Source organism: Solenopsis invicta, chromosome 9 (genome assembly GCF_016802725.1).
Source record: "Solenopsis invicta isolate M01_SB chromosome 9, UNIL_Sinv_3.0, whole genome shotgun sequence".
Classification (NCBI taxonomy): domain Eukaryota; kingdom Metazoa; phylum Arthropoda; class Insecta; order Hymenoptera; family Formicidae; genus Solenopsis; species Solenopsis invicta.
The window spans coordinates 14,417,549-14,437,239 of record NC_052672.1 but is presented as its reverse complement, the minus strand read 5'-3'; the positions used below and the strand labels follow the sequence as shown (position 1 = coordinate 14,437,239).

General features: G+C 34.8%; 1 protein-coding gene across 4 annotated transcripts in view; it reads left to right on the top strand.

The window, feature by feature from the left end:
* LOC105194446 overlaps window positions 1-19,691 on the top strand; it is a 90,432-nt gene that overhangs the window by 38,103 nt on the left and 32,638 nt on the right. The window lies entirely within an intron of this gene.

The window sequence follows — 19,691 nt, the reverse complement described above, 5'->3', positions numbered from 1 at the left end:
CGCGTGTTGTACCGCGAATTCATTTCCGTGATGAGTTATATTTGCACAGCTATCCGCTGCTGCTTCTGGGAAATGTCGAAATTCGAAATAATACTTCGTTGCTAGAATGGCTACTCTTACCTTTGATATTAACTAGATAGAGAGATTAATATACACACGAAACGCTGAATAAAAATACTAACGATTTGTTATGTAATTTTTTTTTTATTTTTTTGCAATAATTTTAGCGATTCTTTGTTACAAAAGCTTTTTTCTGCAGTTATTAGAAGTGAAAATGATATGCTACGTACTCTTCTTCTCTCTCCTCTCGTAGCTTTTTAAATAAAAATATCTAGATTTTATTAATTTTTCCCGAGAAATTTGTTCTCTCTCTCTCTCTCTCTCTCTCTCTCTCTCTCTCTCTCTCTCTCATAACAAAATCTTTTAGCGAAATACTAAATATTATATTTATGATTAAATTTAATATTTTGCTAAAAACGCATTCCATAATTATTTACGTGGCACACTTATTACGTGATATAATTATTAAATATTTGTTATTATTTTAAACTCAAAGTTAAGTTGAGAAGAGAGAAATGTTGAAGTATGTCGCAAAATTTTTTTTTATCATAAACCAAAACTAAAAATAATTTAAAAGAGTCGAATTCCGTCGAATCGAAAGTCACGAGAGATGCATTTTTCTCAAAACGCTGATCTCGCTGTCTAAAAGTCACGTAATGCACGACAAAATCGCACGCTAAAGTGCGATCGTGGAAAAATTCTCGTTCGTGCGTCGCATCGCGCTTGATATCGCTCAGAAAAGGATACTTCTATCGTCTCCCTTTTGCTCGCGTTTCATACTCACTTTTAACCGAGAACAGTTTTGATGACGCCGAACTCGGGCAAAAGTTTTAATTGCCTGCTAGAATTGAGATCTCACTCAAATATTAAGTAGAGGAAGGGAAAACAGGGGCGCAGAAATTACTTGCAAATAGCATGTTACATTCAGTCGCATTACAATTGCGATGCCGGTCAGCGATAATCTTTTCTCTCGGTTTAGATAACGATAAAGTGCACAATACCTTTGCATTTAAATATATGAAAAAATTCTGTTTGAAAATGATAAGACGAACATTATTTATTTAGTGTTGGATACAAAAATGAGTATAATATTTATACCTCATTCGAAAATTGGATAAATTCAGAAATAGAATTGAGATGAAATCTAGTTCTTTAATTAATAACAAGTAGCTTTAACAGAAGTTTATAGAATTAATATATCTTGTTAAGTTTTTATTTTTTTTCCACTTTAGTTTGCTCGCTCGAACTATTTTTAGCATTTTTTTTAACAAGAATGTAAGAAGTTAGCAAAAATTACCGTAATATGCATAACAAAACTCACGCTTAAAATGTAACACGTATTAGTCGTCTCGCAATTCAGCTAGGAACTACGCAAACCGTTTCCATGTTAAGAAATCCTCAGCGTGTATAGCACACATTATTCGCGATACATGTGGTTTATCGGATGGAAATTCTTGCGAATACAGAATCCTTTGGATATTATAACTCTCTTCAGCAGAAACAGATCTCAGTTGGATCACTGATCCAGGAATCAAAGTAATATTCATGGTAATCGCTTGGTCAGATGCTTAGAATGCGTTCGTGATAGAAGATCCTCCAGCGTATCAGCTTTCAGCATACTTGCTGCGAGCTCCTCTATATTCAGATATATCAGTATCCTTTGTACCAATATTGAGTCCGCAATCTCTCCTGGCGCGGAGGAGGAATCAATTGATATTGCGTCGCTTTATATTACACAGTCTACAATTGGCTCATTTGCCGCGTACGCACGGTGTATAATTTATTTTCGTGAAAAGAATACCACTTGAAAACTGATATTGATTAATTAAAGTCAAATGTTACGCTATGCATTGACCAATTGCGAATGCAATTTACGAGATTAAATTGCAACTCGAGTATTCTCTCCGCGCGTTCCTCACTCATAATTAACAAATGCAATCACAGTTATATCGTGCAATGCATTTTGATTAATTCGTAGCCATGTGTGTATTTAATATGCTTACTATCCTGTGTAGATATCCTGTGTCATGTTATTACGCAATGCCTCAATACAATTTCAGCTTTTAACAACTATATAATTGTACGCGAAGCGCAACATACAACATTAAGTTACGCATTCCGTCTTTATTCTATTCGAGCTAATAGAGATCGTATTACGAAACATAGACCTATACATCTACAAGGTTCCTGAAACCAGTCTTTCCGAACTGTAATTTGACATATCTTTTAAACTATTCTCATTTATCTCTTTATTATTTATTCACATTAAAACTCTATAAAACTCGTGATACATTCTTACTTTCAAAGGCCAACTAAAAGATCGTTTTATGACCTAAAGAATTTTTACAAAACTAATTTGTATTTAAAATTTTTTTTAATCTTTTCACCTCGTTTCAGCCTTGAAATATACGTAATACGACAATACATCTTTCAGAATTTTGATAAATATTAAAATGGATATTAAGACTACAATTAAATGAGATTTCCGGCGTAGCGTACTCATCGAAAAATATTACGTCGCTAACGATAAGTGCTGGGCGGTCGGATGCGCGTAAAAGCGCGACAAGGTGTCCGCCACCCCCCGCATGAGGGTAAAGAACCCCGAAAAATCGTCGCACGCGTGGGCGCGTATAACAGCGTTACGTGCGCGCCGCATTAGGCGCGCGCTGAATTATCCGAGCCCGTTGAGAAAATAAAACGAAAAAGAAAAGAACAAGCAGGGCGAAATTACGGGCGTCGTGAACGTTCGGCTGGAAGGACTTCAGAAAAAAGTCTCGACATGAGCAGCGAAAGAGAGACGGGCGCGCGCTCTCGTTTGATCGTACTTTCTCTTTCTCTGTCGCCAAGCAGCGACTGCAGAAAAAAAAAACGCGGTTTCCCGAAAGTTAGTCACCGGTTATTACAGCAGTAGGTGGCGGCGAATTTACCTGTTCTCCAGACGGATCGATACCGCACGAAATACGGATAAATGGAAGAAGAAAGATTGTTAGAAGCATTCGAGCTGCGGAAAATGATAATAGATAAGATTCCAGAATGATGAGATTCTGTAATGTTTTTTTCAATTTCATTGTTTTTACATACACCAAAATTCTATTATATAGTAACGTGTCTTGTGGCAGCACGTTCTTCTCTCGATCACACAATTCTCACAATATTGTAGTCGAAAATAGTCGCACGATCCCTTGTTCTTCGGGACGTTATTTAATGATACCGCGATTATAACGCTGACTGGTTTTGCCGCTGACATTACAAGTGCTTGGACGTCACGTACCGCCGGTTGATTTCCGGCTTTGAGCCCTTTGGCATTCATATTTTTGTTGTATTTGCCAGTGAATATGACAAAATGGATGGTATTTTATAAAGATGTTACAGAACTAGTGTAATCCCGAGATTAATCGAAAAATTCAGAATAACTGAAAAAAGTTTGATATCAGGTATCAAATGTCGAGTGAAATAATGCCAATTAAATATTTGGTTAATATAACCAAAAATACTTTTACTTTTCTCAAATTTTATTATTTCTTTAATATTATTAAATTTAGTTATATAATATTTACTAAATATTTAGAAAAGTAAAATTGTTTTAATGATATTAACAAAACATATTAAATAAAAAATAATTATTATTTCACTCAACATTTGGTAGCGAAACCTTTTTTAATAGAAGAGATTTTTAGCTTTTTTTTTACGTGAAAAGAATTTTTATTTCTTGCAGTTTTTTATTTTATGTTTATGAGTAATTTAGATGAAAAAAGATAATTATTATTTTTTTTATCTAAATGTTATTTTATATAATATATGCTATTAAACAGTACATATTATATAAAATAACATACAAAAATATGTAGCCTTAACGCTTATTTCATCAAAGTTGTTCCAAAATTCCATTTTAATTTTTCAATGTTGCAATGTTATTAAAAACACATTTTATATGTAGGGCTATTAATTGTCATTAATGTATAAAGAAAATTGCTAGGTTTATCAATATTGAAGTGCTTCGCATGTCAATTTTAAATTCTCTAGATGATAATTGAAACATAAATTTAAGTGTGATAAATTGTATTTAATGAAAATTTAATTTTAATTAGAATTGAGCAATAAATTAAATTGTGAAGAATCATTTTCAATCTTAAAGTAGTTTTCGTCGCAGTAAACTGTAATTGCTTTTTTTTTGTACTTAGCTGACGAATGATTATCGCTTGCATTGTGTCGTTTTGCGTAAATCGGCAAAACCATTTGAACGTTTTCTGTGACAGTGGAAAATTTATTCGAAGGCCACATTTTATCTTTGACTACGTGTTTTATGATATTTTATATTACGTTGTATATTGTGTTTACTGTCACGTGCGCACGAATTCTTCAGTGTTTCCAGCGAACAAACGCGTATCTCAACAACATGTAACCCTAAAATTATTTTCGAAAATAAGTTTTTCATAGAAATATAACCATCAATCGTTACCGTGCCGGCAAGCGATATCGCGCGAATGTTGAAGTGCTAACATTCTATAAACCTGCCCATCAATCAAGTTATCAGTTTCGTCGATTACAAGTTTATCCATATTAAGTATTCGAACAAGAGTCGAGTCTTATCAAACTATTCTGATTTAATGTCTTTAGTGTACAGTTACTATCTACTAGCTACTATATTTTACTTTCGTCAAGTTCAATTTATTTATTTGAAATTATGGAACTCTATTTACGTCATTTATAAATATAATCATTGAATTCGCGTGCGGTTATTTAAATAACATTATTGAAATAATGTTATTTAAATAACATTATTTCAATAACATTGAAAATATTTAACATACATACACATCCATATGTCATGAAACGTACAGTTTTATTTTCTGCAATCTAGCTTCTCGGTAGCTTCTCGTCGCTTTATACCTATAGCAGCATTTCCCTTGATAGAACATACGGATGTTTCCACTTTGGATCCTCTTTCTTCATGCGAGAACCAACAAAAGCGAAACTTGCTGTCGCATCCGGAAGAGTGGCTTGCGCTACGAGATAAAAATGTCCACAAATGACGACGAAGGACACACTAAGCGTCTGCATCCCAAGATCGTTTTCAGCCGTCGAGACGTGTCGCTTGTCTGGCGGATGAAGTCTGGGATCTGGTTTACAGACGGCATCACGTCTGATAAGAATTTGGCCGTGTCGTTAGATACGCGCGTCATTCTCGATGAAAGAAGACTATTATATTACAACCAACAATGTTGCGAAAGTTTGTTGAAATTGTACTGCGAAAATTGAAAAAAGAACTCTGTGTTCTGTGTTGAAATATTTTTAATCAAAATTTTTTTGTCAAACGAGGGAAAAAAATGAAAAATTATAGCTTTATAATATGAATTTATTCAATTTTGTAAAATGCATCTAGAGAGATTCTATTGTATGCTATATTCTAGTACATTCTAAAAGTTTATTCAAAATTCTATTAGATTAATAAATGTTCATTTGTTAGTGCTTAAAAGGTACAATGATTTAGAAACAATTTCACAATTTCCATTTTACGCTTTTGTAGGTAAAAGATCTTGCAAAAGATTTAATTACGAGTTCAGTCATATAAAATAATTTATTACAATTTAACTTTTTCTGCAAAATTAATTAAATTTGCAGTTATATCGCATAAGGTAATTTTTGTGTGTATATATGTGTGTATGTGTGTGCCTCTGGTATAAGCGAAATATTTATCATCGGGAAAGAACGGTTACATTTTTAATAGAAACCATTTAATATCGCGCTACTGCAGCACGCGAGGAAAGAGCCAGTAACCGTCGATGTCAGTGTCTAGCAAATAGAGGATGTAAAATGACGTTCAATACAAGCCACGGCGCACGGCAGACGAATCGACATTCTGACGTTTAATTAACTTTGTCGCGTTAATTGAGAGACAGCGTTCGCCGCTCGAAGGTGGATCCATTCGGCGGTCGCGGGATGGTCTCAATGTACATAGTTCAGTTTTCATATTTCCGCGTACTATCAAAGAGAGTACTTCTTTCTACGAAGTTTCCTATCAATTGGAAACGTTAAAAATGTGTTACACATGGGAAAATCCAGTTATAAATGTCACTTGCCGGACATGAAAAATCGATTATCGTTTAACGTCGTGTACGAGCAACTAAATCATATAGTGATTCGATACGAATCCCAAACAAACTCGCTTAATATTGAGGGATTTGATTCTATCAAGTGAAGCGAAGCAGATAGAATAGTTTCATGAGAAATTAAAAGAATTATTTTCTTGAAAATTAATGTTTTACGCTGCGTAACCATTTTGAGCATTAAATAAGAGCTGTACTGAGCTGTAAATAAGGAATATTACGATAGACATATATCTGTAACAAAACTTTTGGTAATATGTAACGCAAAGTTATAACGACGGATACTTTAGTGTCTAATTATTACTGTAATTATAAATTCAATTTATATCTCTATGCTTCTCATTACGCAACGATGCTCGAGTCAGTGAGAGGCCAGGACGCAGAAAATAAAATCTCGTATTTCATAACGCGAGAATTATATGTGTGATTTTAATATTGTTTGAATAATTCTGAATTTAACATAATAGATTACTCTTCGCGATTCCGCTGTTAATAAATTCAAAGGAACAATTTCTCGCGATAAGGCAATAACCTATCTCAAATAAAAATTTACAGATTTACAGATTTTTGAACTTTTGTATCGCGACATTTTCGCTCGTAGAGCACGTAGAAGAAAAGTAATACTTTTATTACATCTATGTAATTTAAACCCAAGTTATCGATTGAACTCAGAATTTGATCTACCGTTATTAAGGTCCGATTATCTCGAGGGCTCACAAATCACCGGCTCACGTAAAAATATATACGGTACGGTTCACTTGGCGCGAGCTACTATCATTTCTTGATATATTACGATATTTTTTTTTATAATTGCGTCATATGTCATGTGCATTGTCATCTATCGTTGTTCATACTTATCTAAAATATTCACTGTCAATAAGACGCGAAATTAAATATTTTGTTGATTGCCGTTTTTCTCATTTATGGAAATTAATGTACGATGTCAGGTTATTATACCTTATTAAACTTTATACGCAGTATTGCCATACGCAATTCAATTATTATAATTTCTTAATGATTAATAGTCTATCCATGTCATTATGACCTATCATAGCTGAATACAGTAATAATTGCCCAAATAGATACTACGTCAATTGATTATGGAACGAATTCGCAGCGTTCATCAACGTTAATTGATCAGCCTACCGCGCACCACCTCTCCAATTATGCGTACGGCTAATAAAACGTTACACTTCGCGGTGCTATCGAGAAATTGAATTTGATACCATAACTCATCCATTGTTTTGGTTCATTATTCGCGGTCAGCGCTTATCACGATTCAGCACGTCGAGTACATGAATTGAATGACTATACAGTAAGAAGAGTCTTTGTGCCGAAATTTGTCGAGAAGAATCACTCGATTAGGTGACTCAGTTTCTAAAGCATCCATAAGCTGCCATAAGAATGTGAACCTAACGACGAGGAGGCAAAACAGGTTCTAGAAATATCGTTAGTAACGTGTTGCAACATCTGGCATCCGTAATAAATTTTCTTTGCATTAATAATTTAAAATAGGGCTTTTAAATTAGAGTTTAATGCGTCGGAAAAATATCTGATGATTGTAGGTATGTTGTTTCACTATCAGTTTACGTCATATGACAGATCATTGACGGCGGAAACTCAGTCTCTACCGTGTATTTTTAGAAGACTTTTCTGACACGTACGAGAAATTACGTTACATAAGATAGATATCCCGTCCTTCAAACGTGAATGATCGGTTACCGGCGACATTTGAGAAAATTACATGCAGTATTCGATAAAAACTCTTGATGCAGCAATCTTGCGCCGGTAGTCGTTACACAAGGTTTATGGAAATCGCAGTACAGCAATTAAACAGACCGCGCTAGAACAATCCAACTCCAACAAAACTCCACGCGATACGAAGTGATTAGATATCAAAATGCTTCGTAGTTAACTGCAGCGTTACAAATGGAATGGTTTATTCGAGCTAAATGATCGTCGACTTTATTATTTGCAGTTCCATCGGCAATTTCAATGAAGCGCAGCCCGCTATAATAATAAGCAACCTTTTATACTGTACTGCGTTATTGATTTCATCGTTGCATCAGAAAATTCCGGCTATTATTTTTAATACAATGGGGAAAATATTGAGAGATGATATAAAGCGAGAGTGATATCTATAATAAATTCCGTGCATTATTCTTATTATTTTTATATTGGAAAATTATCTAGACAACAAATTTCGTCGAATTCTATCAATCTTTTAAATTAATTTTTACTCTTTAATATATTTAAAAAGAGATGCAAATTCGAAATCGAGTCATATGCAGGATTTCTACTTCGCATACTCGCGGAATCGATCTCTCCCAGTGAAAAGAATTATTTAGTGAAAAGAATCATTACTTCTATTAAAACTAATTTGTAGTAACGCATACGACGCAGTACGCGCACTACGTACGTATCTTTGCGTTAAATTTCCATTTTGTTCGACGATGGTCGACGCTTTGTCGTCGTTAATTGCCGCGTCTTTATTCGCGTCGTTGCGTCGTTTATGTCGCGCGACGAACCACGAATCGTGTTACTATATATTGCTAGCACTATATATTACTATCGGCAACTGGCATTGTAACGTAACGTAGAGCGTAATTCAATTACTTAGACCTTGCAGAGAGAGAGGCCGAGGGTCGTCATTGGCAATCGCGTGTGGCGGCCATGCCGCGGCGAATTTTTTTTCGGTGGCGAAAACCGCGTTTTTTCGCGAGCGATTTTCGAAAATTGTATTAGAATCGCGGGGAATTACAAACCACCAACGCCATCGTCGTCTCCGCAACATGCTCGCTCGTGAATGAAGAAAATTGCATCCATTAGCAAATTACTTTTACCTACTTTAACCGCCTCGTCTCCGGTGACGCGAGCGGCGAAGGGCTGTAAAAGGGAACGTCGTTAGTTATATTGGGTAGGACGAAAATAATATTGCGCTCGTGTAGCCGTACACAAAAATAAACCCGATTCGAGCGACTGGCAAACAACAGTTCCTTTTCTTTTACTTCTTTACCATTTTTGCGACGTTTGTCATCGATTCGTCCGAGCGGCGGTTTCGCCGATCAATTTATTGTCTCTTTGCGGGGACACTAACGATGTTAATGATGCAAACGAGCGATCGCTTCCTAACAATTTGCGGGGTAATTAGTTTTTGGAGCGGACGCTCAACGTCAGTGCGCGGTTATAACGCGGTGAACTTTGTTACTCGTGAAATTTATTAATCACTGCCCCGTCGCTTTTCACCAACACAAATTTTACTCTAACAGCCAAAACGAATTTAACCAATGTGAAAACTCCCGGACGATTATTATGAATTTATTTACGCGGTTTTGCTAAAGAATTTTGCTAAAGTATTTAAAAATCTAGCTGCATATAGATCTGAAAATAATTTTTTGTTTGATCATTAAAATAATTTTATTATGCTTGATCATCGTTTATAATCATTTTAATAATCTAATAAAATTATTTTCAGATTTATATGTAGCTAAACTTCTAGAAACTACGGTAAGATAATTCTTTTCGTGTGTTTTTGTTAGATTTATTAGCACGAAATACGAATTTCATACGAATATAAACATGAGTGACACGTGCTGACGAGTTTAAATACGATTATACAATTAAAATATGTACCAATAAAAATTCTTTTCACAAGAAGAAAATTATGATATAAATATTTGGAAATATTTTGTTTGAAATATTTAACAAAAGCATGGATAGCCTAATCGTAGTAAGGTAATTTTTTGTGACCTGAAAAAATTCCAATAAAGTACATATTAAAATAAAAAATAATAAAGCAGAAGATTAAAATGTTTTTTTTATGATTACGATGGAGATCCGCGAGAGAGAGAGAGAGAGAGAGAGAGAGAGAGAGAGAGAGAGCGAGAATAAAGATTTCAAAATTAATTATTAACTGCGTTTTTTTATTTTCTACGAATGATTAATTGTCAGATGGAACATTAAACGATGACGAATTTAATTTATTATATTTTCTCTGGCCGTGATATCTAATATCTTTTCACACAGCCAGTAATAGATTAGCACAAATATTTTGAGTTAGCCTCGATATCCATCAATTAGTCTATTAACTGATAAATGTCCAATTTATTTTAACATTTTTTGCTATTTTAATAGAAAACTTATGTACAATAAGTATAGAAACATTATTCTCTTAGTTTTCCTTTTCTAATATGAAAAATTCGACTCTGATATGATAAAATATACATACATATTTAATACTTATTTTATGATTGAATGTGCCATTAAATAATAGTTGCGATAACGTAATTCTTTTTTCTAGTTCATATTAACTAGTAGTATGTACTATAACGTAACATTTACATATTTACTGTTAACATAGTGACACAGTTTCTTTTTCATTTATTAATTTACATATATGCTAAGAAATTGTTTTAATAGAACAAGTTACTATTTTTGAAGTTAATGATTTCCTTTATTAATTCATTTCTTATTGATATATGATAAATTATCTGATATAAATTGTTAAAAATTATAAAAAATTCTGAGAACTTGTAATTATTACGTCAAAAAATTACAATATAAAGCAATAACAAAATTTTATTAATGTTTAATTGCAAAAAATTAAGAAACTATGATAATACGGATGTACGAATCTCTTTATTGAAACCAAACACCAAAAAATATCAACTAATTTTTTCGAACTGTGCAATTTCCTCTGTCTTTTAGAGTATTTAGTGTATGACGCAATTCGCGAACGATTATTGGATGTTACCAGAAAACAATTGAAATTGGTATTTCCTCCCGAAAGTCGGATATTATAATGGATTTGTATATCATTTGCTCGATGATATAAACATATATGAACGAATGCAACTGACTAAATAATGTCTTGAACTATAGCCGTTAATAAGTTGGCTCTGAACGACAGCTGTCTACACTTTGGCGCACTTGTGACCTTCCTATTAAACCGCACATGGATCACGGTCACGTACGATAGTTCGCGTATAAACTTCCCATTCGTTCCTATTTCTGAACACTCTTCTTCCTCATTCTTCATAACTTCGTATTTTATCCTCTTTTCTTTGTTTAGCACATATCCATGGAAAAAAGTGTGATTACGATTAAGATTTGGATCCAATGATCACAGTCAAGTATTTACTTCAAGTAAATTTAAAAAAAAATAACTTACGATCTGTATAAATTTCGCTATGGATAGTTGGCACACGGAAAGAATGTCTGGCATTTCAAATTTTGGATCTGAATAATTTTTTGTTAGGCCATAAATATAATTTATGTTAAGTATTAGAGTGTCAAAATATTTTACAGCGTTGCTCATCATGCTTAAGCATCTTACGTAATTACTTTGACAGTTCAACAAAAATTATTTTCAGATATCTATATATTGTGTATCTAACACAATTTTTAGATATCAGCAAAATTGTTCTTTTGCGCAGAACTATGTATTATTGATTTTTATTAAAAAAAAAAAGGAAGCGAATGTAAAGACCTTCCTTCCGTAACTGCGAAAAACACAATTTCATTAAGTTTTTCAGTTTAGTTTAAAACATGTGAATTGAGTAAAGAATAACTATTCAGAAGTAATGCATTAAATTTTTCTCATCTGCAATTGATGTTAGATCTTACTATGTTATCACGAAGCATCTGTATTTTACTGGGAACAGGAAGACATTGTATGAATTGATACTCTAAGCATAATAATTTTATGGTATTCTATTTGAATCGTGCGATTAATTAATGTTCCGCAAATAAAAATGTAGACGATAAAAAGCCCGTCGTACCTCTATTTAACAAGCTATATAAAGAATAGATCAAGTTCTATCATTATATTGGACCTTGTCAATTTATAGCAGCAACGTAATTTAATTTTTTGCCCTCACTTTTTTTAACAGATCAAACCTGATTAAAATAAAAAACGGAATCCTTCGATAAAGTTTCAAAAAATATGCAGTTCTTGGTAAGTGCGCACGTAATTACCCGCTCGAGTCCTTCTCTTAATTGCGACGTTAAAATCACGCGTAATGCGATTGCCAGCACGCGAGGGATCTTTCACGAATTACGGTTCGTTGCTGCATCGCGCCGTGCCGTCATGCAGGCTGATATTACGATGTCGGTCTTCTTTCGAGCGTGTAAATACTTACTGCTGTGTGGGAGCGAAGGGGAAACGAAATTTTGCGCGGTTCCCTCTTAATCGAGCCGGGTAATGCAACTACACTACACGTGAGCGTGGCTCCGCGATGTAATTATTTCGGGTATCAATCCGGCAATTTTGCCGCCTGCTCCCAGCTGCAGTACGCAGTGCATTGCAGTTAATACGCATTATTGTGTATAGCGTGCGCTGCATACGTAACGCGCATCGCGGTCTGCCGTAAAAACTGCTTACCTCACTACGCCGATAAAAATTAATCGGTTACACTGTTTATGTAACGCATATATTGTATGGTCGCAGTGCCGATAAGCGTTGGGAATTATGGTAGTGTGAAGTCAATAATGCGCTGCCACATTTCACGGGATTCTAGTCTATTTCTGTACTATGAAATGATTAATTAATGTAACGCATTGAGATTTACATATGCTTATTGTCAGATTATTATTATACCGCTAATAATCAGTGCGTACGTATACGCAGAGAGAGAGAGAGAGAGAGAATGAAATATGATTTGTATTCATGACCAATCACGGACGCGGACGCGAACGCGAACTTTATTTATAGCACGAACGATGTAAACAGTGCATAACAAAAGTACTGTTGCGTAGTGGAATTGACTTCATCTCGCTAATTGACCTCCTAGAGAGAAATCGCTTTCTTTTTTTTTTCTTTTTTATTATATTTAAGAACCAGCTACAAGAAACGAAATAAAACAGATTAGAAGTTTATATCCTTCCACGGGCGACGAATGACGGGTGTTTAGAGATTCACGTCAGGCGTCCTTCGAGTCTTTCCGTCTTTAACGACACGAATGACCACAAATGGTCTCCTTGATGTTTTAATGTAGCCGTTATGCGAAGTCCGTTGTCGTCGTCGTCGAAGTTTACCCCCACGCGACGCATTGCCTCGATCGACAATTAAGATTAATTATTGTCAAGATTTGTCGGACGGACTTTCTTTTCGGCGCCGTTGTGACATAATCATCCCTGGAACGCTTTGATTAGATTCGTCAAGAAGCTTCACGCATAGTTTGGTTAATAAAGATTCGTTAAGAAATCATACATTGATTCGCACTTAAATCGCACGTCAACATGAGAAAAAGTTTCAGAATCCCATTGAGATCTTTTAGTAAAGTTTTTTGCAGTTTAGAAACAAAGAAATTTGAAAAAAGATATCTTTTTTTAAAACAATCATTATGTGACATTTTTGAAATGGTATTTATAAATAAAAGATTTTTGCTATAGCGCTTATCTTTATTTAAATAGATTTATATCACAAAGTATTAATAGAAACATCTAGTGTTTAATAGCAATTTTTTACACAATATTTTTTAGTGCAATTTAATAAAAAAGTAAACGTAACGTACTATTTACGAAGCAATAATTGAATTTTAATATAGATAATTTCGATAATTTCATTTATCTTTAACGTTTTAAATACCTCCTACTTACGTAAATAACTGCTCGAAAATAATAAGCGGACTTCAACATTATAGATGCCGTCATGCAAGGTCTATAAAAATATTCTGTCGTTTATTATTATATCCTAAATAAATCTTTGCTTATTTTTCCTTGAAATGATTGAAATAAATTGGTCAAAAATAGCAAATTTGTTGTCACATTTAAAAATTTGGTGTTAAAAATGGTGATAATCTAAACGGCGAAAGTCGCGAAAAATCGTTATGACTATCATTCTTAATCTTTGTTCAAACTGTACAGTCCATTCGTTATGTGCTATCTGATGTGGAGCACGCACAATCTGACAATTTTACGCTTGCCAAAAATTCTGTTTCTGAAAATTTGCATTTGAAAATAATATCCCCTCCGATGATAATCGTCGCAAATTTAGCATCCATTAACAATCCAAAAAAAGTGTGGAACGTGATTCCGTGTCATATCAGATATCACGAACGTTGTTATTTTCAAGGTAATCAACAAAACACACATAGAAAATATATAAACATTTTATTTGCTTAGCAAAAGAAATTGTACTCGATTTTTGTACTCGAGACGTTGTCGAAAACTTATTTGTGGTTGATTCAGCGAAAACATCACGACCGACTTTGATCAAAACAATGATCTTAATATATAATTGGCTCATTGAACAAAATTTGCATATTAAAAAAAAATCAATAAAGAAGTAAAACTTATTATAATGTTAATAAATATTATAAACTAATGATAATTATTACTATATACAGGGTGTCTTAAGAACTATTACCACTTAAAAAATCTTCTAATCTATTAAAATCCAAAAAAAATTTTTGTACTCAAGATTACATGGTACGAAGGAAATTATTATATAGTGATAATAAATTTTTATCCAATTCTGGATTTTACAGATTAGAAGATATATTTAAAGTGATAATAGTTATTGAGACATTCTATATACAGTATAGATATATATATAAAATTATTATATATATATATAAAACAGATTCTCTTGAATAATAAAAAATTCGTAGAATATAGCTTTACTTTGATATTTGAACAAATTTTTTTTACTTTATTAATACGCTTAACAACCTCCAACGGCGAAAGCATAACACAAATAAACGGCGAGAAATCATCTTTCAATTAATATGAAGTGCACTCGGCAAATAAATTGATCACAACGTGATTGTATAATTAAGTTTGTTTTTCTTTCAATCTCAATTACATAACTGATGCTTCTTCCTACCTAGAATTCTTTGAACCATGTCACGTAATCGATATGTCGATTCGTTGTATCTATATCAATTTTACGCTTGAACAGCCATTATCGTCGTACAAGCTTCACGGAATTTCATATATTGAAAATTATTTGCGCGATATTGATCTTTATGCTCTGTCAAATCAACAATTCGACATTTATGAACCAAGCACACGTACACAAGGAGTAAAATGAGGATTCTGCAATGATAGGACCAAATGAGTTATTGCCGTTAAATAAACTAGCTAGTAGATAAAGCTTTATTATTCGATCCGTTTTCGCAATTTTCACCTCTAAGTCCCATTACGTGCTGCGGCTATACTACTTCGTTGGTGCTACGATATAAGGGATGGTGGTAAACACCCGGCAGGCGTATTAACGTCACCAAGATAGTCTTCTAAGGACTTGGATCGAGAGAAGTTAAATTGCCATCGGTCTTGTTTGTGTATATCGGTCTGCTCTAAAAAGCCAGTTAATTCGTAATAGGATTGTATTCTCAGTGGAATATTGTTGATTTCTTATCGAATATCTGATGTCCCATTTCTGCAGAATTTCTTAAGATTATCATGAAATCTTGTAAAAATTGATGCGTCAAGTATTTTTAAAAGGTTTTAGTAGATAATGGATCTGCTGATAGTAGAGATATCTGATTTTTAGTGGATATTTGTATAAGCGCAATTTTTCCGGAATTATTGGCTGAGTTTCAAATTGATTCAATAGAAATATTCTAAATATATATTTCGAATATGTAACGATTTATATATTTTTATGTTTAATTTAATTAAAAAATTAATCGCACGCGCGGTAACTATAGCAGCGGATTAATTAGATTCTACATTTTATATTCTATGATATTTATTTCCAAAATGAAAAAATACAATGTCGCATAAAATAATTATTATAAATTAGTTTCACATGAGACTCTTAGTAATTAAGGTAATGATAAATTGTTTATTAATGCAATGTAGAGAGAATATCTCGTTGCAGGAGAATTGTATTAATTAATATTAAACATTAAGTATCTTAATAACTGATTCTGAGAAGAAACCTTTATTAAAATGGCTATTTTGAAAATGACTCGAGAACAAGTTCTCGTTACTCTGGAAACCCTGGAAGTTTCGTCTCTAGGGTTTTTAAAAGGCTTGAATAGTCAATGTTAAATGACTCGCCGACTATGCTTTCCGACTACGCTAAATTATATTAAGTATAAGATCTCATTAGGAATACATGTCTCTCTCGGGGCACTTTGTACAGAGCGAGAACGCCTACCACTGTGAAATGGACTCCTTTAGAGAAATCGAGTGAGCAACAAACAAACGGAGAGGAAGGTGGGTCATAATGGAGGTGTGTGGGTTTTACGACCTCTGGCTTGAAACCTTCTTCTTTCTTAGAGCCTTCGTTCCTTTCAATCTTTCATTGCCACCCTTTTCTAGTATCCTTACGCACCTTGCCAAGGAGTGGTCATGGTCGAACTTGATTCAAACTTGGCGGGGAGATACGAAGTTCGATCGGAGAGGCAACTGGGGTGTGTCCGACGCGAAACTCCTAATGGAACCAGACGAACTACGTACATAAGGCACGTAGGATATTGTAGTGTAGAATATATATAAAAATCTTAAATTGATTCTTATCGATAAGATTTGTAATCGTATCATAATGTTTCAACGTCACTTGAAAATTAATTTTGCTAATATTATTAGCATCAACTTTCAAAATATAGAAAGCTAAAATTATATAACCCACTATTTCACGTTGTTATAAATATAGGTAGCATCATCTTTGCACATTTGTATGTGCATAATTTTATTTAAAAAAAATATATATATTATATCTTTAACGAAAGAAATTTAATATGGAAATAGGTGTGGCACTATCGATCTCGTGTGCAATATTATGATAGTTCTGTATTCAGCGATTAAATAACCGTAAAAATGTGATGGCAAAATTAATATGTCATTTGCGCATAGTCACTGTTTACATTCTTGCATCATTCCTAATTACTGAAATTCTGTACAACCAAGATATTAAATCTTTGTAGCGAAAAAAAAGTTATATAACTTGTGTAAAATACCTATTCCTGGCAACTCGACAATGAACGATGGTCGAGTAAAGAACGGAGGGGGAAGAAAGAGAGAGAGAGAAGGAAGGAGAGAGACGGGAACTAAATCACGACGAAGCAGTACGTACGCAAAATAAAACACTAGTTATACAACATTATACAAGTTATACAAGTTACGCATGAGTTTCTTCTATGTCGGAAAATAAATATGAAAAAGGAACGTTGCCAAGTGAGCCACCATTAACTATTCTGTATAAATCATAAACGAAGATAAACGAAACGGAAGAAGGGAAAAATTCGACAGAATTTGAATTACGGTTTATCGTTACATCGATTTTACGCGTTGCTCGCGTATCGTTGTCAAATTTATAACCTGGCACAACGAAGACCTAGGTTATTCCAAAGCACAGTGCGATTGCACACATGGACTGACAACCACTTCCCTCAACATATACCGGTGCAAGGATGGTCATGGTCGATGGTTGGTGGTGGCTCGAGACACAAAGGGCGCGCGAATCCAGCCGAGTCGGAGGACTCGGAGGATGAGTTACGATGGAAGAAACGGGTGAAGGGAAAGGGAAAGAGCGAGAGAGAGAGAGAGAGAGAAAGGGGAGCTCTTCTCGAATAATCCGGGCCGAAATATCGAGCGCCTCGAACTCTCGTGGTTCTCCCCTCCTTGCTGAGGGCTTTCGTCCGAATCGATAAAACGCTTTACACTCCGTAATAAATTATCTACTGCGTTAAAGTCGCTTCCGCCGTTGTGTCACATTGCACGAATTAAATGTTTTCTAAATACGCGATCTGATAGTTGTATACGTAGAGCGCACGACGATAAATGCAAATGTCGGCCAGAGTGAGTGTGCCAAAATAACAGATCCTAAATAGATCCGTATCGTTTCAGTAAAATTCTTGCTAGCCCAGTAGTCATCGTTGGGATATTTCAATGTTGATCGATACGTAACTTATCCTGACCTACGACTGTTTCGAATATTAATAATTCGTTTTCATCAGTCCAGTTGTTGTGATGTAACACGATCACGTATGCGTGAAGATGAATAAATATATCGCCTACGCAATAGAGCTATCTTCCATCCATTACGCAATTACGAAATTACAAAATTTTATATATCATATCAGCGAGTGATAAAAGAAATATTAAAGTGCGCAAAAAATTTAATTAGCGAAACATAGCATAAGGTTTCTTTATCCTATTTTCGTTAAAAATATTGCATTCTACAATTGAATTGATCGATTTAAAGTAAAAATTAATGAAAATTATATACTTTATGGTAAACGTGTTCTATATAAAGTCAGAGGGCTTATGAGCCTATTTCTTCATTCAGCGTATGTCATCGCCATTTTTATTCACGTCAGATTATGAAGTTTATTCCGTGTTATTTATTCATGAGCGCAACGTACGGGACGTAGATTGAAATTATAGTAGAGATAGACGTAAATCGCAGAAGGGTAAATCTCCGATCTGCTTTCGCAAGATAACTACATTGCGTAATTTTCTCAACTAAAAATCGCGGTTTTATTCCAAACGCGCCAATGTGTAGCTTTATCAATGTAAGTTTAGCGAACTCCACTCGAACCCGGACCTGAACCTAACGGAACGAACATTTGGGTGACGAGCAAAAGGACGAGCGGAGCGAAAAATGGGATGAAAGCACGGCGAGAGCGGTAGAGCGAAGGGGAAAAGGGACACCGCCGACGAAATAAAACATCGTCGCAACGGAGTTAAAAGAGGAAAGGAGTTGATGAGAACGGAAGGGCGAAGGAAAGCTTAGAAAGAGAGAAACCTTGAATAGTCGTACGATTCGAGCATCAGGAGTATCGCGATAAAGCAGAGGGCGGAGGAGAGAGAGCTGATTTACGATACTACCGTGAATAAGGGAGAGGAGAGAGGAGCCCAAAGAGCTTGGGTGGCTAAAGAAGAGAGAGGTCAGGGAGGCAGAGGAGATACGCGGGCAGAAGAGATTTGGTTTCGCGTTGATACGAGGAAGAGGGGCAACGGAACTGGATGGGGTGAGGACGAGAGGGACATGGAAGGGGGACAGCGATGTGGTTTCAGGCTGTGCGGGAGACGAAGAGAGGAGAGAATTCGAGGCTGTTGACCGGGCTTCGAAAGGCTTACTTACGCGAGCTCGCAGTGAGGCAGGACGCGGTCCCGCTTGTGTGCTGCGTTGGCAACGCGAACGAGAAGAAGAGAGACCAAACGATACGGCGAGGAGCGTGGAGAGGAAAGAAGGGCGACCACTACACACGCAACCGTCGATACCACCCGATTTTCGCAACAGCGGTGCCCAAACGATTATCGTGCCCCATGAGTTCGACGCGTTTCATATCAGAAGAGATTGCTCAAACAGAAGAAAATCTAGACGTTTATTCATTGTTCCAGAAACTGTTTTGCAGCAAACGATAGAAGTAATTGATCAAGTTTATATTTATATCCAGACGTAAATATTTCGATAACTTTAAGTTTTACGATGAGGATATTAAACATTTAACGTATAATTTATAACGAGCGAGTATAAAACTTAGTTGAGAACAGTTAATTAAAGTATCATTGAATTATTTTTTTTTTTGCACATACATGCGCGCACACACATGAATACTGATTAAG